At 36.9% G+C, this 25,043-nt stretch overlaps 1 long non-coding RNA gene across 1 annotated transcript; it reads left to right on the forward strand.

Annotated features, from left to right (window-relative positions):
* Window positions 1-8,383: 8,383 nt before the first annotated feature.
* On the forward strand, window positions 8,384-22,437 carry LOC140531313 (uncharacterized). The gene is made up of 3 exons (XR_011976322.1): window positions 8,384-8,469; window positions 10,992-11,209; window positions 22,021-22,437. It is a non-coding gene; the product is annotated as an uncharacterized lncRNA (long non-coding RNA).
* Window positions 22,438-25,043: the final 2,606 nt, after the last annotated feature.

Below are 25,043 nucleotides of genomic sequence, written 5' to 3' on the forward strand. Positions count from 1 at the left end.
AACTGATGTCTGTACACAGTGTTTGCAGATCTGACCAAGGTCTTTGATCCTGTCAGTCATAAGGGCTTGTGGAAAATTATGTCAAAATTTGGCTGTCCAGAGAAGTTCATTAGCATTGCACATCAATTTCATGACGGCATGTTTGCTTGGGGTCTGGATAATGGCAATGCTCTCGTGCCTTCCTAGTCACCAGTGGAGTGAAACAGGGCTGTGTGCTTGCTCCCATGCTTTTTAGCATGATGTTTTCAGTCATGTTGTCAAATATTTGCAATGAAGATGAAGATGGCATCAAGACTAGCTACCACACTGGTGGTAAATTCTTCAGTTTCAAAAGGCTACAACCCAAGACCAAAGCAAAGGGAGTGTTGGTGCGTGATTTTGTGTTTGTGGATGATTGTGCACTCACTGCAGCCTCTGAAGCTGAGGTGCAACAAAGTATGGATCAGTTCTCTGCAGCCTGTGCTAATTTTGTCCTGAAAACGCAAGTGTTCCCTCAGCCACCACCACATCATCCAGTGATAGTAAATGAAGAAGTTTTGAATGCTGTGGATAAGTTCACTTACCTTGGTAGTATACTTTCCAGGGATGTGAGGTTGACACATACATTGCCAGAGCTAGCTCAGTGTTTGGGAGGTTCCAAGTAAAAGTATGGGAGAGAAGAGGTATTAGACTGACTACCAAAGCCTACTGACTATGGAGCCATTGTGCTGACATCATTGATGTATGCCTTTGAAAATTAGAGAGTATACTAATTTCATGCCAAGAAACTGAATGACCTCCACTTAACTTGTCTTAGGAAGATTCTGAAGATTACCTGGCAGGATAAAGTACCAGACACTGAGGGCCTTACTCAAACTAAACTTCCAAGCATTCAAACTCTGCTTCAGAGAGCGCAACTCCAATGGGCTAGCCAAATTGTTTGAATTGCAAAACATATGCTTGCCAAAAAGACTATTTTAGGGAAAACTCACAGAGCACAAGCATTTACATAGTGGTCAGAAGAAGTGATACAAGGACATTCTCAAGGTCTCTCTTAAGAACTTTGAAATTGATTGTGACATGGGAGACACTGGCATAAGAGTGCTCAGCATGGCATACTCACATTAGAGAGGGTGCTGTGTTCTATGATGAAAGCAGAATTGAAACAGCTCAAAGGAAATGCAGGATGTGCAGATTTAGAGAATCCACCCCAAATAGTCATATGGATTATTTGTGACCAACCTGTGGTAGAGCATTCTGAGCTCATATTGGTCTGATCAACCACAGTAAGACACATTGAAACTTGATTCCAGCATAGTGATGTCATTTTGGTCCTCTTTGAGAATGAAGGACAACAACTAACCAACCAACTAACCGACCAACCATTTCCACCTTTTAGGTCTGTGTCTCTTTGCTGGGTTTGTGGTGAAACCTCAGAATTTGGGTTTTTTTCTTTTTTTTAATACCATGTCTTATTATTCAACACTTGGATCATTTTTTCATATGTCATTAAGTTTACAATCCTTTGGAGAACTGTTAATAATCTTTTATCTTTGGGAATGGGTTTTGGTCATATTTATTTGCATTCATTTCTAATGTATCTCAAATATTATATCTTTATCAGAAATATTTGACGCAAATTTTTCCCCAAAGTAAGTTTTCTTCCTTATTTTAAATACTACATGTGTTTTGTTGCAAAAACTTTTCAATTTCAGGTAATCAGAACTGTCTATATTACCTTCACTGATTTCTTTTGTTTCTTTTTTAGTTCATAATTTTTTCCCATAATCACAGTAGTGAAAGATATCGTCTTCCATCAAATGGCATGATTCTGAACCTCCTTCTTCCACCCTGGAAGAAAAGTAATCAAAAGTAACCTGCTGTTGCAGGCCAGAGGCAAACTAGACTCAGGCTCAGCCCAACACCCTATGCCACATTCTTTGTAAAACTCTAAGCTTCACTATTCATCCCCTATTACTTCTGTGGATAACCACATCTCACCTCTCATTTCACTACCTCTCTCTGTGTTAATCAGTCATTGGGAATGCAGGAAATTATTCCCACCTGTTATTCTCTGGTCCTTATTCTCCTCAATCATATCTAACCTATGTATTACTCTAACCCTGTCCACTCCTTCTACCATGTCCCCTGGAATTCCTATTCCATAATGAACCAACTTTCTTTGTCCTGAAAATAGTTCTCTCATTCTCCTTCGATATACTTGCTCTTGCTGAGATTTGACTCTCTCCCCCTCTCCTTCCTAATTCTTCCTCTTGCCACTTGTCACCAACAACTCCTCATCCAAGGCATCCTCTCTAGAACAGGCTATATATCTTTTTTTATACCACATAACACAATCATGTTGGCATAATTCTTTTTCCCCCTACCACTTCCAGACTTTCCCTTTACCATTATCATTGAGCAAGCTCTCTTCTTTTAATATTAACTCAATCAGAATTCTTCACTTAGTCAACATCATGATAGCTATTGTAGTCTGGTCCCCAAGTCATTCTGTTTCCTTCCTCAATTCAGCACCCGGCTTGCATCTTCCTCTTCACTGCAATTTCTACAAGATGAGTTCATATTTATTCTAACTCAGCCTCCACATTCCTCAGTCTCCTTAAATGACATGGTTTAATCCTTCACTCCATCTCAGTCACAAAAAGGGATAGGCACACAATGGATCTCACCATTATCCATAGTGTTCTACTTCCTAAAAGAGAAACTCAGATATCCTTCTTTCTGACCACAAATTCCTATCAGTTTGTCTTCCTTCTGCCTCACCCTTTTTAAACTGATTTTTTGTTTTTATTGAGATCTCCAATCATTTCAAGTATCCGTACTTCCTCAGACTAAAAGCTATATATACACTGACTTTACTTTTTTTCCCTTTCCAACACCAATCCTATAGTTTGCCATTTCAAAGTAACACTGTCCTCTGCTCTCCTTTGTCTCTCTGTGCTATCATGTCTCTTGCCAAACTCTTCAGTGGCTACAGTGTAGGCAAGTCATACGATTGTGCTGACTGTGAAAACTACAAATTCGTGTTATCTATCTTTAACAGGTCACTTGTAGCAAGGCAGTGGTTTTATCCCTTCTCTCCCTCTCCACAACTGACTCCTATCTCCTACATAGAAGTTATTGGAAGCTTATGTTTCCTCTCAGGCTTTCCACATGTCTTCACTCCCTCTTAGTCAAGGGCTTTGTCTTTTACTTTACAAAAAAAGAAAAAACTAAGAGGAACCAAACTGTCTTTCTCTTTCTTTCTCACCTACAACGCTCCATTTTTCATTGCCAGTCTCTCCACTGGCCATCTCCCATGCCTTACGTCTATCTCGTAGAATGTTCCTCTTCCTTCACGATGCAGCTTATGAACCACTTTTTACATAAACATTTCCTGATCACCCCAGCTACTAGCCCCCTCCCTTCAAACTGCCTGTATTTAACGACTTTGTATTCATTTGCTTCACATGTACTTTGTATATACTTCCAGGAGTATTTGCTGTCTTAATCATTAGAAGACAGTTTCTTTACAAAAAGAGATCATTTCATTCTTAGCACTTATATTCCCAGCACCCAGTACAATGCCTGGCACACAAGTTTTATTTAATGAACTTCTGTTAACAGATGGCTTGATTAAGCCATTTGAAACTTACAGGAAGTTCTTCCCGTCTATGTTTAGATTTTAATCAACACTAAATAGTTTTGATTTTATAAATGTAGGATATACTTTGAAAACTGGATGTGCTGTTTCTCTTGACTCATATTTTTTTGTTCATTTTCCTGGATATTCTAGAACTTCTGTTCCTTTAAGTGAATTTATTTATATGATAATAATTTGTTGTCTAGTTCTACAAATTCACCTCATGACATTTTGATGGGTATAACACTAAATCTGAATGCTAATTTAGTTAGGATCACAGAATCAAAGGAGTCTTCAGAGGATGCCTAGAACACCCTCCTCATTTTACAGATGAGGAAACTAAGGCATGGAGGGGTGAAATGACTGAACTAAAGTTTCACATGCAGTAAGTGGCAGAGCCAGAATTGAAATCCAGATAATTAGATTACAAATTCAGCACTCTTTTCATTGTATTTATTGGCTCCACAACCAATGTTAGTAGTCACACGTGTCAAATAGTATAGATATAGTAGAGTCATCATGTTCACCTTCTTTTCGACATTGACAAGTTCTTTAGAAAATTTCAGACTTTCTTTGACGTTTTCTAAGTATGGATAGTCTTTGTCGATTGGTCCAAAGAGTCATAGTCCTTTTACAAGCTAGAGAGGGATTTCTCTCAAATGTCTTTTATAGAATGGCATAGTTACTTGGGATCCACCATCCAGGGGCATTTTTTATATGTATTCCTGCATGAGGTCTTATGAGTCCAGGTAAAATGGACCTTTAAGCAGCTGGTGATAAGCTTAGACTCCCTTAGGTCTTACTGACCTTTACTCACTTGATACTTTTTGCTTCTTTGGACTGTCCTGTTACTTTGTCTGCCGTTCCCTATGGCAGATTGCATACCTGTATCACAGAGCTAAAAGGTTTCTCATCTTTGTGCTTAGCAATAATTTTCTGGAACTTAGCATACACCCAAACATTATGGTCACTGCCAAAATGCATTTTATTTGCATAATTGCAAGCATTCCTGCCAGGTTACATTAGTCATTGGGCTTTGCACAAATGTAAAAGATGGTCTTTCCAACAGGTTACTCCTTTTTCCACCTTAGTAAATTGCTAATCCTGTAGTAACTCATTCTCAGTAGAAATCCAGAATTCCACTGGTTCTCCCCAGGTATACATGGGACCTTTCCTGAGAAGATTCTTAACTTTAATTATGTACTTTCTCTTTGATATGTGAGCTTTAGAACTAACACTATTTTCAAGTCCCAGTGTTTCCCAACTTAAGCTAGTTTTTCAGTTTGTGCACCATTCGTCCTTCTCTAGCCTTTAAATTAAAAATTGGAGTCTTCCCAATTGTTTAATTAATTCTTACACTTTAGAAACAGGTTTAGTGGTCATTTTCCACATCATGTCCCTTAACATCTCCACCTTAGGAATTTGTGAATGACCACTTCTTTTTGGTAAATCACATAAACCATAAGGGGTGATGTCTCCCTTTTCGGAGTTGAAAGTGATTTCTAGAATTTTCCTTGAATTTCTTGTAACTATTTTCTATGTTTTTATAATGTTTAGCTATTACAGTGTCTATTTCTAGAATGAAAAGACTTCTTTATGTTTTTATATCCATTTCTTAACACTGAATTTCTCAGATTTGGACTCCATTTTGTTTAAATTCTAGTTAAGATCATATCTAGTTCATCAACAATGGGACTGGGATGATCTTTTTGCTGATTCCAGAATTTTTTACTTTTTCTAAACATACTGGGGAAAGCCCAAGCAGATGGTTAATTCAGGTTGAAGACACTCTGCATGTCCAAGTTCCTTAAAAATATACTTAATTATCCTCCAGTGATGTGTTTACTTTTAATAGTCAGGCAGAGAATATTAGTTCCAAAATGAAAGGATTTAATGAAGCAGTCATTGAAAGAAAAGTTGCAACAACCATTTTGGATATACATAGAAAACACCCATGGATAGCCTCACTTGGAAAGAACATGTCTGACCAGATGAGGAATATACACATAGAGGATACATATGCCTAAGGAACAATCATGCCAGGGCAAAATATACCTCTGACACTCTAAGTTTTCTGATCTATAATACTGATTTAATGGTGCTGCTCCCCACAGGTATAGATCTCATAGTATCTGCTAGACAGAACTGCTTCCAAATGGTCTTGCAGTTGTTGCCTCATAATGCTCTGCAAAGGAGTACACAAATTCATTTGCTAGATACTCCTACTGGATACTGCTCTACGATAGCTTCTACCATTCCTAGTTCCTAGGTCAGTTCAAATCCTGAATCTCTTCCTTAGGCAGGAGCAGGTGATGCCATATCCCCTTAGCTTGTTGTTCATCCCTCATTTTTGAAGAGGACCAGTGACCTCAAGAAGTGATGTTTTGACTTACCTAAATCAGATTAAAGAGAGATAGAACTGCACAAAGTGGTAGGGTAAAAGTCAAGATGACTGGTGATAGCCCAGGACACAGTTGATGACCTTGGCATGTTTGATGTCTCACCAACCTCTCAGCATCCCACAGTGCCTGCTTCAGGCATCTTCATGGCTTTTGGAATAAATGGATCTCATCCGTTCATTTCTCCAATTAAAGTCTTCACATACTTGGGGTAGACATCGCCCTAACTCACTAACTGGTCTGAGGTCTATGGATTACCCTCAACCTGATTTAGCCAATCTGCTGAGAGGGTTTTACCAGGGTGTGGTCACTACACATACATCTTCTTAGAGACACAGGTGAGAGAGTTCACTTAGATGTCAGACATCTTCCTAAAGTGCAGGTCTAACCATGCCACCTGTCTATTCAATAAATTCTATTAATTTAAGAGGCTACTTGACTTGTCCTTCATAATCTATCTTTAATATAATTCCATTCATGCCCCCTATCAATCAATTAATCAATCAACATTTGACTTTTTTCAGTTATTTTAAGAAAGTCAGAAAACCCAAGGATCAGCAAGAACTCTCAGCTACCCTGGTCCCTCTAAGGCTCAGCTACTGAAGATTCTTACCCTCTCAGCAGTATATTTTGAGCCTCAGGCTCCAAGTTCAATAGAACAAAGAGAAAGCTTTCCATCTAGCTAATGCCTTTAGGCTTAGGTTTTTCTTTAGACTCCTCTTCCTATTCCAGGGCTTGGGACCCTCTGAGATCTTCCCCTGACTTATGGTGATTACTTCATATATGTCTCATTTTCGTTTTCTGAAGGCCAGATTATAAGACAGGTAATGATAATTTGCCCACTAATTACCATTTAGGGTTCAGGGTTCCCAAGTCATTAAATCCAAAGTCTCTTCTGATATCCCAATATAGATTATTAGGTAGTGAAGACACAGAGAAATCATGCTAAGAACCTGGGCAAGTTCAATGTCTCTGCTACCATTTCAGATGAATTCCTGAGCTTTTAATATACAGACACAGCCAATCAAAGTATGAAAGGAGTTTTGCCTCACACCTTTATGGGCCAGTGACATGCTAAATAGGTTAACAAACCCAATAAAGGATGATAATACATGTGACAATAAATGCTTGTGTAGTATTCCTTCGAGCTTTAGTTTGCAAGTATTTCAATATTTAAAATATAATCAAGGGATTTGAATTATTTTAAAATAAAATCTCACAGATCAGGCTGCTTTCCTCACCATGACATGGTACCTTGTCTCATTTTCATTAGAAAACTATAGGAAGTCATCCAAGAAATCAATTCAGATAATTAATAACACCAATAAAGTAAGACAAAATAAATCCACAAAAATCATTAACATTTCCATGCTATAGAAAGAGAAATATCTGTTTTTTAAAAAAAGGATAAAATAATTGGAAGGCAAACTAGGGCAAATGCACTAGATGCACTAGAAAGAATACTGAACTTAGACTCACAGGATCTGAGTGTGAATCCTGCTTTTATTACTATTACCTTGGATAAGTCAGTTACTCTCACTCATCTTTCATTTCCTAATCTACAAAATGAAGGAGTCGGAGTAAGTAGCATCCAAGCTTCTTCCCAGCTTTAGTTCTATGATCTTATACCAAGGCAGCATCAAGATTCATATAAGTGTAATTTTAAAACTTTTTTTAAAAGAAGGAAAATGAATACATGAAGAGATATTAATCACAAATGGCCTGAATCAATACAAAACATGATCATTCTCCCTCACTTAGTACAATACTAATCAAAGCTACCTTACAGAACTAGGAGCATAATTTGTTGATAGGATCACAGATTTCGGACTGGAAGGGACTTCAGAGGTCACTAGTTCACCCCTCTTGTTCTACCAATAAGGAAATTGAAGCCCAAAGAATATAAAAGGAAATAATGGATAGGAAGAGGAGGCGAAGAGGGGGCAGGATGAATGGACCAGCACTTCTGAACTTCAAGTTATATTGTAAAGCAATAACCATCAAAAGGTGCTTATTTTAAAAAATCAAAGTGTGACAAACCAGATAAACAAAAATCAGAAACCAATGCACTTAGTTGCTCCGTGCTCAGTAAACCCAAGAATATAAACTGCATGTGGAAGGACTCCTAAGTTTACACACACACACACACACACACACACACACACACACACACACACACACACTTCTGGGGAAATGGAAAACAACTTGGCAAGAAAGATAGGTTTAGATCGACAATTTACATCATATACTACCATAAGTTCTAAGTGAACATATGAGCATATCACATCATAAGAAAATTATTTAATAATAGAATGAGACATATGTCACAATATAGAAGGAGAATTCTTAACAGAACAAGGAATAAAGGACATAAAAGATCAAGACCTTCAGCTATAAGAAGTACAAACGCTTTTATAGGACAAAATCAGAGAACGGTTCGTATAAAAGGTGAGCTTAAGCAGTGTCTTAAAAGGAGAAAGAGATTATCTGAGGTGGAAGTGAGAAAGTGCATTCCACACATGACAGATGGCCAGTGCAAAGGCAGTAAGAGGGGAGAGAGAATGTTAGGAACAAAGAGAAAGATGATAAAGCTGGATCTCAGAAAGCAGGAGGGGGAGTAATGCATATTGAGGGTTGAAAAGAGTTTGACCCCACACTGTAAAGAACTTGAAAAGTTAAACAAGAGTTCATAGTTTATCTTATAGACAATATGGAGTCCCTAGATTTGACTGATCAGGGGATTCATATCCCTGCTTAAGGAAAATCATTTTGACAATAGCATGTAAGATTAGTTGGAGTAGAGAGAAATCATATTAATCAAGGGATAAGGGCCCAAACTAGGATGGTGTCAGTGAGAGTCAAAAGAAGACCAATAGGAGAGACATTGTGACGGTACAAATAGCAAGATTTGGCAATAGATTCGATGTGTGGAATGAAAGAGATTGAATAGTGCAGGATAATGATCAGACTAGGAATCTAGGAGAAATGGGAGTGGGGAAATTTGGAAGAGTATAGGGGAAAGATGATGACTTCAGTTTTGGAATGTTAAGTTTAAGATGTCTGAAGGATATTTACTGAGTTTGAAATGTTCAGTTGACGGTTACAGGACTGAAGTTCAGGGAAGAAACTGAGCCTTCATCTATGAGTCCTCTATATAGAAGTGTTGACTAAATCTTTGCAAACTGATGAAGTGACCAAGAGAGAGAGTGTAGAGTGAGAAGAGAAGAGCGCCCATGTCAGAGCCTTGAGGAGCATCCAAGCTTAGTGGCCATGACATAGATGATGAACCAGCAAAGAGAGAGAAGGAGCAGAGTAGATGAGAACCAGGAGAAAGTAGTCACAAAAACCCAAAGAGGAGAGGATATACAAGAGGACAGGGTGGTCAACAGGTCAAGTGAGATAAGGACTAAGGAAATACTCTCTGATTTAGTAATTAAGAGCAGGTTGATAAATTTAGAGAGGCAGTTCCAGTAAATGAGGAGCTTAGAATCCGCATTACAAATTGTTGAGGAGAAAGAGGAAGTAGAGCTTTGGGGCGGGAATTTCTGTTAGATATAGAGAAAAGTCAAAGGACTAAGATTTGAAGGTTTAGTAAGATCTAATGAAATTGTTTTTTAAGGATAGAGAAGATCTGGTCAGTAGGGAAAGAACCACTAGATAAAGAAAAGATGAAGTTTCGAGAGTTCCTTCAGAGCAGAGGCTATCTTTTGCTTTTCTTTGGAATCTCAGTACCTAGATCAGTGCCTGGCACATTAGGAGGCACTCAGTAAATGCTTACTAAATGAGGGATGTATAATTAAGTTTGAAATCTTCGGGAGTTAATAGAGGGGAATGGGTCAAATGAACACAGAGGGATGGGCCTTGCCTAGGAGAAAGGCCTTGTCATTACCTGAAACTGAAAGGAGAATATTGGATGATGTCATTGGATTATGCGATGAAGAAAATGGGAGAAGATGGAACTTATATTAAAAATGATCCCAGTTTTCACAGTAACAAGAGACAAGATCTTCACCTGAAGGGGAGTGTGTAAGAGGCTTGAGGATGAGAGGAAGTTTGGAATAGTTTCTGTAAATGGTGAAAAGAGACTCAGTTAAGGAAGACTAAAGGGATTGCTTTGAGGCAACAAAGTACCACTGAAGATGTATAACATGAATTTAAAATGTATCCAGTAAGCATGGTTATGAGACTTCCTCTGCCTATGGATTGGAGCAGAGGAGGTAGATGATGGTGCCAATCAAGCACTAGATACAAACAGTTTTATCCAATCTAGCCTATCCCATGTTAGGGGGGAATCTATGGGGAAGGGGGAAGAAAGAAACTGCATAAGGGAAGCTGGGGTCAAACACATAACCCAATCAGATTCCAGGGGCAGTTTTGTCTTCCTTTAAGTAAAGCCTCCACATGTTTCAGGGCAGGGAGAAAAATTGCATCACAGGAACACTGGTTCTATCACAGGGGTAGAAATCGAAAACTTGAAAGGAAAGGCTTGAGAAAGTACTAATAGGTGAAGGATTTGAAACCATAAAATATTAATTTTTAATAATAAGAATGGGTTGCCTCATTTGAAATCTTTAAGCAAAGTCCCGATGACCAAGTGCTGAATATATTGTAAAAAGAATTCTTTGGGAGGATGAATTAGATCAAATGGTTACTGAGGTCCCTTTTGACTCTGAATTCTGACTGTGCTTCTCTTGTGCACTGAAGTCAGAATGATAGGGTTCTAATTGCTTAGAGACTAGATATCCGAGGCTATGGAGTTCATGAGAAAAGGTAGGATTTGGGTAGAGTGGGTACAATTTACATAGGGTGAGAGAGTTGTTGATATGAGGCAATATTTTATATATGACTGGACAGACAGGTGCCACTTTTGGCATGACTGAGACTCAAGTGAAGGAGAAGCAGAGATTAAAAGTATAGCCCCTCCTCAGCAATATGAAGAATCCTAATTTCTAAAATTACTTCTCTTCCAGGGAAAAGGCACAGTTTAAGGTAACTGGAGGCCCACTAATGGAGGGGCTCAGTCTTGTTGGGACCACACTAGAAACATCAGGAAGATATTTTTGAAGAACATTTCTCTTAACTTGAAAAAGGACAGATAACTGCTTACATTCAGCAACACTGTCTTTGTATATTCTTACCTTATATTTGTGACTGACAGATGAAGAGACCATCTTCTTATTTATATCAGGTCAGAATCAGAAGTGGGCAGGGGATGTATTTACTTGAGTTAAGCAAGGGATCTTAGAAAGAAAAAAAATTTGTTCCCAGTCCTTCATTTTACCCTCCACCCTCAAAAGAGTATAATGGCTGAATTGCAGCCCAGGGAGAGAACTGCTCCCTTGTGAGTAACAAGAGAGAGGACAGAACTGTTGGGGGCTGATTGTTCTGGGTTGATCAGCCTGATTAGAGGCATTAATGTACAAGGAACAATTAACAATGGCCTTAATTACAGAAGCTGAGCACTAAGTAGGTCTATGAATGTCTCCAGCATCTGTCCACTAGCTTTTAAGGGGAAATAGATCCTCCTACAAGTCATTTTAACTCCTTTTAGAAGACAAATCTGACTCCTTTACCATAAAGGTCTCCATTTCAATTTAGGCAGAAAACGAAAATTATCAGGCAATGAAAATGTTGAGCCATTCTGACCCTGCAAGTGGTGTGAGGGAATAGCTATTAGTCTAAAGGGAATGTCATTGGTGTACCCAAAGAAGTGGCTGAATAAAAGAGGCAAAATGTGGGCCTGGTGTCTAAAAGAATTCTCTTACCAAAGGAATGTTTTCCACTGCTCATAATGGCAGAACTAGTAGAGACTAAATCTCAGAGAAGTCAAATGAGTTGCCAGAGCTAGTAAGTAGCACAATTGGTCCTTAAACTCAGGTTTTCTGACTCCAAATCTAGTGTTCTTTCTGGCAAATCACACTAAGAACCTGGGACACTGAGGAATTGCCATTAATAGACAGAGCTATGGAAAGTCATGGGAACCAAACCATCAGAAATAAGACTGATTGGGAATCCAAAGTAAAAGGACAGGCTGATAGTTCCTGGATTGGTAGCTGAGATGGACCATGATTATTACAAGTCTTCAAAACTGACTGTATCTGTAGGCTAGGAGGCATGCTTAGTCAGGTCCCTTAGACAACAGATTTGGGGGAACCACTGAAGAAACCGGAAAAATGGGCCTGGTGTCACTTTTTGTCTTAACCTTATCTGAAGTCTACTTTTACCAAGGAAGCTGACAAAGGCAAAACATGAAGGCCTGAGAAAAGAGCCCCCCGTATAACTGTGCACCAGGACAATACCCTCTTCGGCAGGTCACATAATATAGACACCTCAAGTAAGGCTACAACTATTCTCAAGAGACTTTCATTTGTAACGGATGAAAAGGACAATCCTTCTATGTTTGAGGAAACTTTTTAAGGTGCGCTTATTCAAAGAGCACTATAATTTTCTTCCAACATCAGTAAGAATTATGGATTTCAGCTTACTGCTCAAAATAATCGGAGCCTAGAAATAGTTCAAAAGAGAATACATATACATTGTACATCTTATGCTTTAAAAGGGCAAAATGCAGCTTTGGGTCTTGGGATTTTTTCTTAGCGTACACTCCCCCTTCCTTGAAATCTCCCCAGAGAGAAAAAAAGCATGTGCAAATGTTGCCAGGCTAGTTGATTCCATGCCAATCTGTTTTATACTGGATGACCTACAGAGACTCAAACTTCAGTTACAAAAAAAAAATCTCCTCTGGACTAAAAAAGAATCTTAGATTCCTTCTACATAACACTGTAATAGACTGGGTGTAAATCAAGCATGTCTTCTAGTAGTCTGGTTCCTACAGTGGTACAAAACAATAACTTTATAGATCATTTAATAATTAACAAAAAGAAATTTACTTACCTATAGCCAAAAAAAAGAATATTCCATAGGGATAGATATGAAGGACACTGTGAGTTAATTCACTGAGCAAAGTTCTCCTGGCTCTGAGTTGCACAGGGTACTCTACCAGTCAAAAATCAGAAAGGGCCTGGTATCCTAAGTGGCTTTTATATTCAGGTGAACAGGAATTCATGTCAAGAACCTGAGCCTTTAATCTCTTGAGACAATTAAGTTTCAAGGATTGTTTCAATATATTTTAAAACAAACTAATCAAATGTATTAAAGGGCAAGGGGAATAGAATGTTTCTCCCACCAAAACTGAGAGTACTGAGGTCCTTAAAAATTTAAATGATTGTAAGACTGTTACTGGTCAACTCTAACCTCAGGGACGGAAGAAACTTGAGACAGGCAACACTAAAGGAGGAAAAGAAAAATCTAAATCTCCCCCCAAAATAATAACAGCCCAAAAGGAGTCATTGCATATGGGAGAAGAAATAGAAATGCCAGACTTTTAATCCCTGCTTTGGAAGCACTAAGCCCTAGATTTAAATGATCTGGATCACATGGCAGACAATACCAAATCTTTGTAAGTAATAAGTCCCTCATTGTAAAAAGGCAACCATTGTGGGAGCAGTACTCGGAGTACGCGGAGTATCAAGGTTCCAGTAAAGAGTATATTTCCTGTGTCTATGACGATACTTCTCTATTCAGGCTTAAAACTGCACTAAGACTTTTTGGACTTTCTGCATATGAGGTTCTTCCTAAACTAGTAGTAGTTGTAGTAGTAGTAGTAGTAGTAGTAGTAGTAGTAGTAGTAGTAGTAGTAGTAGTAGTAGTAGTAGTAGTAGTAAGAAGAAGAAGAAGAATTAGATCCAATTCATTTGCAAGTCGTAACATCACCTTCCTGATGTCATGGTCCTCTTCAAGAACAAAGGACAAACTACAGTAATAATAGCTAGAATTTATATAGCACTCTAAGGTTTGCAAAACACTTTGCTCTTTTTCTACTCACAACAGCTCTACTATTATTATCCCTACTTTTTGGATGAGAAAACTGAGGCAGATAGATGTTGAGTTGCTTGCCTAGGGTCACACAGCCATTTAACATCTGAGAGAAGACTTGAATTCCAGTCTTCCTGACTGTAGGTCTATCGCTCTATCTACCACGTCACCTGTCTTGTTGTTGAGTTCTTTCAGTCGTGTCTGGTCTTTCATGACCCCATTTGAAGTGTTCTTGGCAAAGATACTGGAGCAGTTCACCATTTCCTTCTCCAACTCATTTTACAGATGAGGAACTAAGGCAAACAGGGTTCAGTGACTCACCCACAGCTAATAAGTGTGAGAGACCAGATATGAACTCAGGAAGATGAGTCTTCTTGATTCCAGGTCCACCACCCTATCCACTATGCCAGCTAGCTGCCCTCTATGCCACTTAGGCTGGAGTGGGGCATTCTGAGAAAGTAGCTTCTTGTACTCCCTTCTATTAATAGTATTGCACTTTGTGAATAACCTAATCTCTCATGGACTTTATATGGGACAGGAACAGGACCTATGATTCCATTAATATATTGGGAAGAACTAGGAAAGGAAACTGTCTACTAACTTAAGTGTCTTTCCCAGGGTTAGAAAACTAGTATGTGTCAGGGCCAAACTTGAATCATGGTTCTTCTAGGTTACTAAGCCAATTTAATTGATTCCTAATTTGTATATCCACCCTTCATCTTTTTTCCTCAAATTCTATCCTATGTTACAACCTTTCTGCTGCAAAGCTCCACTTGGATATCTCCATAGACTACCTGCTACTGTTTTCCCTTTATCTCTAATTTATTTCTTCCCCTCTATTGGTTCCTTCTATTCATTTTTAAGTTCACTTCCTTGACTCTTACCTCTCCTTCCACCCCCAACCTCACATCACATCTGATCCTTTTCCAAGGGTGCAGGAAGTCTCAAAAAATTATCTTTTTTGGAGGTAATTTTCATCATATCACATAAACCTTTTATTCCAGCATGTACTTAACATTGTTTAACTAATCTACTCTTTGAAGTTTTAAAACATCCTATGGTCAGACATTTAATTTAGCTTTAATTATAATGATTTGCTTTTTATAATATCTATTTACCATAACGATTTGGTTAGTTTTATTCTAAGGCACTACTTTGAATTGCCTCAATCATATATGATGCTTTACAACTCAGTACAAGATGTCATTAGGTTACCTATCAATTAAGTTCTCTTCCAATAAGGTATCTACTCTAGGAAGATGATGAAATATTTTTAAGCATATAACTTAAAAATCTAATTAAATATTAGACAATCCACAAATATTTATTTAAGTCAAGCATTATGCTAAGATGCAAAGATATGTGTACAAAGAAGTATACATAGTTTCTTAATATCAAGTGACGAAACACACATATATATGTATATGTAAACATATATATATTTACACATACAAACCTATGAAAAACTTAGAGTGCAAAACACTATTATTATTGTTGCTGTTATTAATTATAATTATTTGTTGAATTTTTGTTTCTTTATTAACAAAGTATAATGATTAGGGATGGTAAATAATGCTAATTGAATGGCTATTATCGTTATAAAAGTGAAAAGTCAAGGGAACTTCTCTCCAGGTCTTTTTTGTTATTCTTTTTCTGATTCTTCTGTTGTCCATGTTGGTTAAGCTTAGATCCGATGGATTCATCTTCTAAGTGGATTTTATAACTAATTTAAGAAAATATTTTGAGGCCTTTTTAGTATTTTGGAATATGTTTCATGAAGCAAACTTTACTAATGCAAAAGGAGTAAACATGATATGAAATGTATCAACACATTTTATGAATTCTGCAAATATATTTTTACACAATTAGCTTAATTATTTAGATCCATATTAAACCTTTCTTGCCTCGAGCAATTTATCATAGAATGTAATTTCACAAAATATCACAAGAAAAACACATTTATAGAAAATGTGTATCTTTGCTTTCATAATATCACTACAACCCGTCATTACTTGAGATAAAAATAGATGCTTTAAGTTTCAGGGAAGATGAACATTCTAGTTCAAATATATAAGATTTATTTGTATTACTTATGAGAAGCATGCTCTTAATTTACAGGTCATGTTAACCCCTGAAATTCAAACTTCTTTTTGCTGAGTTGAAAGTGACTTGAGTTATCCTTATCAGTCACAGAATAATTAAAAATCAAGATATTATTTGGTTTATATTCCTGGATCCATCCTTCCCAGATCTGGAAACACAGTTTTAGTTTAGTTTTGGTTTGTGGACTATTGAAAAAAATGCATTAAAAAAAGTCTAATTCAAAAGTGGTTGTGAGGAGAGATACATATATCTCCCCACAATCACTTTGTGTGTTTATGTGTGTGTGTGTGTGTGTGTATATGTACATGAATATATATATATGTATGTCTACATCTTGTGTGTGTGTGGTGTATTTGTGTGTTGGGGAGGCATCAGACCTATTGAAGATGTTTTCACTCTAGTATTCATAAAGTAATAGTTACATTTTCTACCTTGAAAATCTTGTTTATTATTGAGCCATCTAATACTGTATTTCCAATGATTTTGTACACAACAATACTTACTAAGACCTCAAAGTACTTTCATAAACATCTTATTCCATTAATCTACCCAATATCCATTTGAAGTAGCTGAGTGAGAGTATTTATGGTTAGTTTACAAATGGAAATATTAAGCCATAGATGAAAGTAAATGTCTTACCACAATCACTCATGTTGTATCTACATGGAACCACTGATTCTGATGTTTTCATCAAAGATGTTTTGGGAATAACTCTATGTGACTGAAAAATAAACATATTAATGTTTGTTTTAAAATATTATACAATTAATCCTTGGTTATGATATTGTACAGCCATTTTTCTTACGAGGAATCTTTTTGTCATCTCCTGCAGGGCAATATCTCAAGTAAATTTGGTGTTGGAAAATTCATTTTTTATAAAAAATGGCAGGAAGAGAAGTTTCACAGTGCCCTGCTCAGATATGTCTGAAAAACAGAGATCCTTGTGATGTTGGGTAACATCCTATTTCCTCAAAAGTTTCTTTAGTCAAGCAGAAAGAGCTGATGGAGAAAGCCAAGAAACTGAGCCTCATTTTTATGATTTTAGCCACATTAAGATTAAGTAATCTAGTATCTCCTTTTTTGATCCTTCCATGGTTTCCCCTGACTTTTTATGACTAATGATGACTTAGATCTGGTGAGGAGAAAAGCCTATGTGCCTAGTACATAGTAGGTACTCCATAAACGCTTATTGGTTAATGGGAAGAGAGATAGGGGAAGAAGGAGTGACCAAAGTTCAGCTACTGAGAGAAAATCGAAAGCATAAAATGAGCTAGAGAAGTGGTGTAGGTATAGGGAAATGGGGATGAAGTTGAAGGGGGGCCTGCACAAGGGTGAGAAGGATGCACAGCAAACATTAGAGGGGTCTCTTTCCATGAAGGCAACTTCTCTTGAGCCCACTCTGTTGCTTCACTATACAGCAGAGTATATAAAGACTTACACAGTTGAGGCAAGAACTCATATCTAATAGTAAGTGCTCAGATGACAGGACAGGAGGTTCCAGACAGAAGTAGAGTGGTCAGGGAGGAAAAGTGGCTGGCAAAAGAATGAGTTCCCAGGGTCCAAAGTTCCTTCAATCTAGTGGAAATTGATTCTATGGAAGATCACGAGCAGAGTGACATTGAGGACATTTGCTAGCATCTTATAGGAGCAGTGGATGGGAAGTCTGAAGTTTGAGCACCAGTACTGTGTTCCCAAATAAAAGGTTTACAGCTTGCTTATACAATGATTAAAAATCCTTGTAGGTGAAAAGCTGTGGGCATGTGGTTGGTGTGATAGTTATTTTAATATATTGATTTTATTCCTTTTGTTTCTATGGTTATAAATAAAGAATTGTGTGCAACTAAACCACATTCATGAGGTCCACTTCATTATGCTATGCTAGAGTTACTTTATTGAAATTCAGCATGAAGGGAAGAGAGCAAAGTTTCTCTGGGAATAGGGAAGAGTTCATGGCAAGTGGAAGCCAAGCCAAGAAAACACAGACCAGACCACTAGACTAATTACTTTCCACAAAAAAAGTTTGTAACTGAGGACAGAGGTAGTCAGCTCCCTGAGGACCATAGAAAATTTGACACTTTCTCCCAAGCACCCTCTGTAGCTGAGTGGAATACAGCACTGCTTGATCCTTAGGGTTGAACAGGATCATGCAAGTGGTCAGCAGCACCTTCACAATTAAATCATAGGGACACAGATATAGGGTTCAAAGGGATGTCGAATCCAACCTTCTGCCCCCATTTTACAAATGAGGAAATTGAGACTAGACAGGTTAAGTGATTTGTACAGCATAACACACCTGGATGGTTCATAAGTGTCTGGAATAGGATTTGATCTTTGATCTTCCTGACTTCAAATCTAACACTCTATTCCCTAACTGTTAAAAAGACTAAAAAGTATGAAAAGTTAATGAATCAAAAAGTCCAACAGAGTAGTATAGAATAAAAATAGATCTGTCAGGATATATAGACAACAGTAACAAAGTCTAAAATATGGCATTCATTTAGGGAGTACTTGAGGGAGACTCATAACTGAACAGGTAAGAACACTTGCCTTTCAGAAGTCGTTATAACTTCTGATTGACTTTAATGTCTTTCAATCAGTTTTAAGTTTGGAATTTAAAATGTGAAAAATTGTTAGCAGGCATTTTAATTAAGGAAACAGCTATTTTACTTTTAGTGGTGGAAGAGGAAGAAAGCTATTTCCCATGTCTCAGATAGTGTGAGTATAACTCTACCTGTAAGGTCAGCAGTTTTTAGGTAACAGTTCCAGTAGCATGGTAATGAAGAGAACTACAAGGCAAGGTTTGGGAAGCATCTAACAGGAGCATGGCCTCTATCATAGAAGCCTATCTTGCTACCTTAGATGTTACAAGTTGACTTTCTTTTTGTCAGAAACATTTCAGGGCTGTTAGAAGAAGGAATAAAGTGGCCTGACTCTCTACTGAACCTAGGATGTATGAAATTTAGAATATTACGATTGGTAGATATATCATAGATGACAGGATCATAGACCTAGAGCTGGAAACAAACTCAGAAGTCATGTAGTCATAGGATCTATCATAAGATCTGTACATCTAGTCCAACACCCTCATTTTACAAATGAGGAACATGAAGTGGGTAGAGATTATGGGATGTGCCCAAGATTATAGAGGTAAAAAAATGTGCTTAAGCTAGAATTCAAACTCAAGTCCTATGATTGCAAGTGCATTATACTTCACACTGTATTGTCTCTATAACAGTTCATAAGCAAGCATTATTTATAAAGTCATCTATTAATAATAAAATTTTATATTTAAAGAAACAAAAATAGGTTTTTCTGGAATTCTCAAAGATCCTACATGACAGGAAATATCAAAAAATAGTCAAATGAATACTGGGCACAGTGTCCACTTTAAAAAGCCAACCTGAGCAGTGAAAAGGATACTTGTTCCATCTAGTGGCTAAAATGTGTAAATCCTCTTGCACCTAGCCAAAATGCTTATTAAGATCCATCGCATATTAAAAACTGAATAAATCTGAATTGTACAAATGTAAATTTTTTTGGTAACTGCATCATAGGAAAAGATGGTTCTCTCTTTTAACCTCATAAAGGTTAAAAAAGAAAAGAAAATCTTTGAGAAAATAAACTTTCTACACCCTAGGGGGTGAAAGTTTGATTCAATAATTCTATCTCTGGGAACTCCACATCGGTTATGGAGTTGTACAAAAACCTGATTGTTTTGAACATGAAATTCAAACACTGTGTTGATATGGCCAGTGGTTCACTTTTTCAAAAAGCTGTCATTAGTATTTTGACATACATACCTGGCAATCCAAACTGAATCAGACTGTAAGCTTTAAGAGGCTAGACTTCAGAGGGAGAGGGAAATACCTTGTCAAAGTGTTTTTGCTCCCTTAATGTGATCGGATATACTTCAATGGATCTATGATCTCATCCTGGAAATATTTTCTCCAGTGGTAGATGTTCATCTCCAGCAGGCTGGCCACTTGGAGATGAGTTCTTTGGCTATGACACTCAATAAAACATGGATGAAGATTACATTTTTTAAAAAGTAAATGTTGTACTTCTCTTGATTCTCCATGGAATATTTGCTGTGTGATCATCACTTTTCACTTCCAAAATATATCGAGACGGCTGCTTAGACAGAACCAGACAATTTTAGAACTGGAAATGGGATCCAATCAGCTAAGCTATCAATTCAGGACATGATCCCACAGTTCTTACTTACTTTAAACTGCACAAAATTCATCCTCTTCCATTTCTAACTCATCATTCAAATGATTTACCTCACCTTCCCCTTGCCCAAATATATTTCTTTTCCTTCAAACTTCTATTTAAATCTTCCCCATGAACCTTTGCCAAACTACCAGAGTTACCTTTTTATGACTCTGATAGAAATCATTTCCATGCTACGTCCACCTTTCATCTTTCCTAACTCCTTCACTGATATTCATTGAATATCTATTTCCATGAAGTTTAAAAATACGTTTATATGTTCTGTCACTTTGGTTCATGTGCATTAGTGTTTATCCTGTCTCTTGATTCAGTGTTCCATTTGCATGGTGTGTGTGCTTGATAAATGCCTTTGATGAAATGGATAAATGGGTAGTAGAAATTAGAAAGGGGGGCTTCCAAGGTAGGAGATGGGAACATGGTAAGGAGATAATTAAATGTTCTGTATATATGATGAAACTTCAAGCTACCAAGATGGCCTCAATGTCAGAACCCTATAACTCAGATCTGATGCAAACACACCTAAGAGAATAGAAAGGAACTCAGAAGGTTTTCGAACAAAGTTAACGTACTTGCTACACAGAAAACTATTATTTAAATTCTTGGGTATTCTCTGGGTGCAAAAGTTTGGGCAGTTATTAGGCACAGCCAAATAAACAAGATTTCCCCATTGACCGATATATAACACAGAAATCCCAAAGACAAGAATCTATCCAGACTCACATTTGATCAGCTTTAAAGAGCAGATTCATTCTCAAAATCCTTCTTTCTGTCTTTCTCCCTCCTTACCCACACCACCAGCTTGTAAACAGCTCTTCCATAATGCCATGATAAGCCAATCCATGATACAAGGCTAGAATTTTTCTTCTGCTCCTATCTCTTCCCGAAGACATCAGAGTGGGAAAGAGTCTGACAGAGTCTTCAGGGCACTTGTTGCCCTTACTGATTAAGTGTCCAGACTTCTTTAATAAAGACCCCTTCTGGTAGGCAGAGGTCATTTAGCTCAGTAGAACAGCATATGATAAAATGGCATCTCTACAACTAGGTGACACAGTGGATACAGCTGGAACTAGAATCAGGAAGACCTGAGTTCAAATTGAGCTTCAGATACTTACTAGCTGTGTGACCCCAAACACGTCATGTAACTATTGTATGCCTCAATTTTTCATCTGTAAAATGGCAATAATAATAGCACATAACTCCCAGAGTTGTTGTGAGGATTAAATAATGTTTATAAAGTGCTCTGCAAACTGTGAAGCCCTATATAAATGCAGCACCATTATCGCTTTTACCATTATTAATATAGTAACACAGGATAATCCATTGTTTAGGTAACACCCACTTCGGCAGTTATGCAAGGTTAGCAAATGAAAACGCTTCCAAAATTAAGAATTATGAATATTACAATTCAGTCTTTGGTTTTAAGACAGGGACATATATCAATATATCATGCTCTGAAATGAGATGAAAATTAGGCTCTTAAATACATGGTATTCCAAAAATCTTTGTGCAGTTTAAAGTTTTAGTAACTTAAAACTTCTCTAAGACTCTGCAACACCTTGTATTTCACAACTAAAATAATTTCCACTTTATCACAGTAGGGATCAGCGCATTGGTCCTTTTTTTGGTGAATAACATAGAGGACCAATTAACTCTTCAGAGAGGAGGCTTTGTGAATGACTGTAACTCTTTTACAAGTGGCACATTCCTACTCAATAGTTTTGTAATCTATATAATTTCAGGTTCTATCATCTAACTTGACTAATACAACCTGTTTTTTACTCTTCGTAGCCTGGCAGAGCCAGCAAATCCTCTTTGGAAGAGACAAACGAGATGACATTCAACCTCGTGCACCATCAACATAATTGTCAGCCATGTAGCATGTTTACCACTAGGAATGTTATAAGAAGCAGAGACAACATAGCTGAATTTTCCAATACATGGTTAAGTTTATAATGCTGAATGTTAGATCATCTTTTTTTTCTAATTCACCGAACAAGCTTGATCTTGAGATCACTGAGAGGAAATATGAAACCCTATATTATTTTATAGAGTGACTTTTATGTTTTTGAGCCTTGATTCCATACAATTTGCTGTGAATATAAACAAAATTATTTTTAAAGTAATATCTCCATACATATAATTATGATGTGTTTTGGTTATTTTCTCAATATATTTGTTTCAGGTGGTGTTTTTCACAAAATAATTAAACCCATTTTGTATAAATAAAAATGCTCACTTATGTTCTTTGCTTTTCTCTTCTGTTCAAGTTTTCAAATCATTAGAAATCATTTTCCCCTAGTAAAAAGGAATTGTAGATAAATAGCAATGACCACTATAAATAAAATTCAATTAATAGTTACAAAAGTAACAGCATAATTATTTTGCTTTCCTCTCATAAATTAAGGAATGACAAAGAATTTTTATTGGGATTTTTAGAAAATGTTATGCTCAAAATTATTTATTTTTTATTTGCTTTCTTAAAATGTGAGCTCATTTTTTACACCCTAGAAGAAAATGGAAATGAAAGTCAAGGTATTTCTACTTTTCATGCTTTTCTCATCACTTAAATCATGCCATCCTAGTTCAGTGCAGAAGATAATTCATTCTTCAATACTTGTTCAATAATTGATTTTTCTTTTTACAGAACTTCTAAATAGCTTATTATTTTTAAATAAAATAAAAGAGATGATAGCTCTTCATCAGGGTCCCTTCCCATCAAGCTGGTAGATGGGGAGATAGAAGAAAGTGAAAATGACAAGACATTGCAACTAAGAGTATGGGTGCCATGTGAGCTTCCAGGCTAGAGAAAAAAGGGTAGATGGATGGCAGATTCTCCATGTAAGGGTCTTGCTTTGACAGTTCTTCTTCTCTTAACTGAGAAGAGAGCAATTAGAGTTTCCCAACAAGAACAAAAAATTAAATAGAAAAGAACTAGCTTCAAAAGCTACTGCTTGGCCAGAGAGAGGTTCCTTTGATTCCATGTGCTCATGCTGCAAGAAGGGAATGATTTCTGAATCCTTCAGCTAATGATTAGATACTTTACTTCACAAATCCTTCAACTACTGACTTCTCAGTGAATACTGTGAGTGGAGCATTAATTGGAAACCAGTTATATTTCTCATAACTATTTGCCTACTCACAGAAGAAATAGCCATGAGGTGGGAAGAGGGAGTAGTTAAATTGGCCTTTGTCATTCCTAAAACTTCTTTGTTCTGAAATTGCTTTATGTACCATTAGGATTTGACCTAGTTCAAGGAGAAACTTCAGGAATCCAGCCACACAGTGGATATTTAATGTATTATTTATTTCTCTTACTGAATTCTATGGAAAGAAAGAAAAAAAAGACCACTACTACTCATGGAATCTAAACATGTTTCTCTGTATTGTGGGAGGGAGATAGTTAGGGAAGAGATAGGTAGGTAGGTTCATAGGAAGCAGCTCCAATTTTCAATAAACAATGTGGAATAGAGAAAAGAGCACTGAACCTGAAACTAGAGAACTGCTTCAGAGTGTAGAAACTGCCTCTATTACTTATTACTTTAGAACAGTCATTTGCCCTCCCTGGGTCTTAGTTTCCTCACCAGAAAAATGAACAAATTGGATTATATAGTGACATCTGTCTTTAAATCCACGCTAACTACATCCATTAGACTAATGAAACAACACTCAAGAGTTCACAGAATTAATGTGCTTAAGGACTGGCTCAGGCCATCATTCTACCCTTTGTCTCTGGTCTTTTCAACAGGAATGCTTGGATATTCCCTATTTCATTAAATATCCATATTTTTTTTTCCTGAAGGATTATACTCAGTTTTGCTGGGTGGTGAATCTTAGCTGCAATTCTAGCTCCTTTTCCTTATGGAATATCACATTCCAAGCCCTCCAATGTTTCAATGTAAAAGCAGCCAAATCTTGTGGTATTCAGTTGCTCCACAATATTTGAATTGTCTCTTCCTGATTGCTTGCAATATTTTCTCCTTGATTGGGTGCTCTGGAATTTGTCTATAATATTCCTGGGAGTTTTCATTTGGGGAATCTCTTTCAGGCAGTGATCAGTGGATTCTTTCAATTTCTATCTTACCCTCTGGTTCTAAGACAATTTCTTGAAAATGATATCTAGGTTCTTTTTTTGATTGTGGCTTCCAGGTAGTCCAATAATTCTTAAATTATTTCTTCTGAATCTATTTTCCAGGATAGTTGTTTTTCCAATGAGATATTTCACTTTTTTTCCATCCTTTTGATTTTGTTTTATTGTTTCTTGATGTCTCATGGATTCATTAGCTTCCACTTGCCCAGTTCTAGCTTCTGAGGAATAGTTTTCCTCAGCGAACTTTTGTATTTCTTTTTTTCATTTAATCAATTTTACTTTTTAAGTTATTTTCTTGAGTGAATTTTTGTAAACATCTTTTTCCATTTGGCCAATTCTGATTTTTAAGAAGTTCTTCTCCTCAATGAATTTTTGTACATCATTTTTCATTTGGTCAGTTCTGGTTTTTATGGAGCTCTCCTCTTCAATGGATCTTTGCCCCTCCTTTATCAAGCTATTGACTCTTTTTTCATGATGTTCTTGTATCATTCTCTTTCCCCCCAAATTTTTCTCTCTTATTTGATTTTTTAATCCTTTTTGAGATCTTCCAAGAATCCTTTTTGGGCCTGAGACCAATTCGCATTCTTCTTTGAGGCTCTGGATGTAGTTGTTTTGACTTTATCATCTTCTTCTGAGTTTGGGTTTTGATTTTCCCTGTCACTATAGTAACTTTCTACAATCAAATACTTTGTTTGTTGTTTGCTCAATTTTCCAGTCAATTTCT

This window comes from Notamacropus eugenii, chromosome 3, assembly GCF_028372415.1.
Source record: "Notamacropus eugenii isolate mMacEug1 chromosome 3, mMacEug1.pri_v2, whole genome shotgun sequence".
NCBI classification, from domain to species: domain Eukaryota; kingdom Metazoa; phylum Chordata; class Mammalia; order Diprotodontia; family Macropodidae; genus Notamacropus; species Notamacropus eugenii.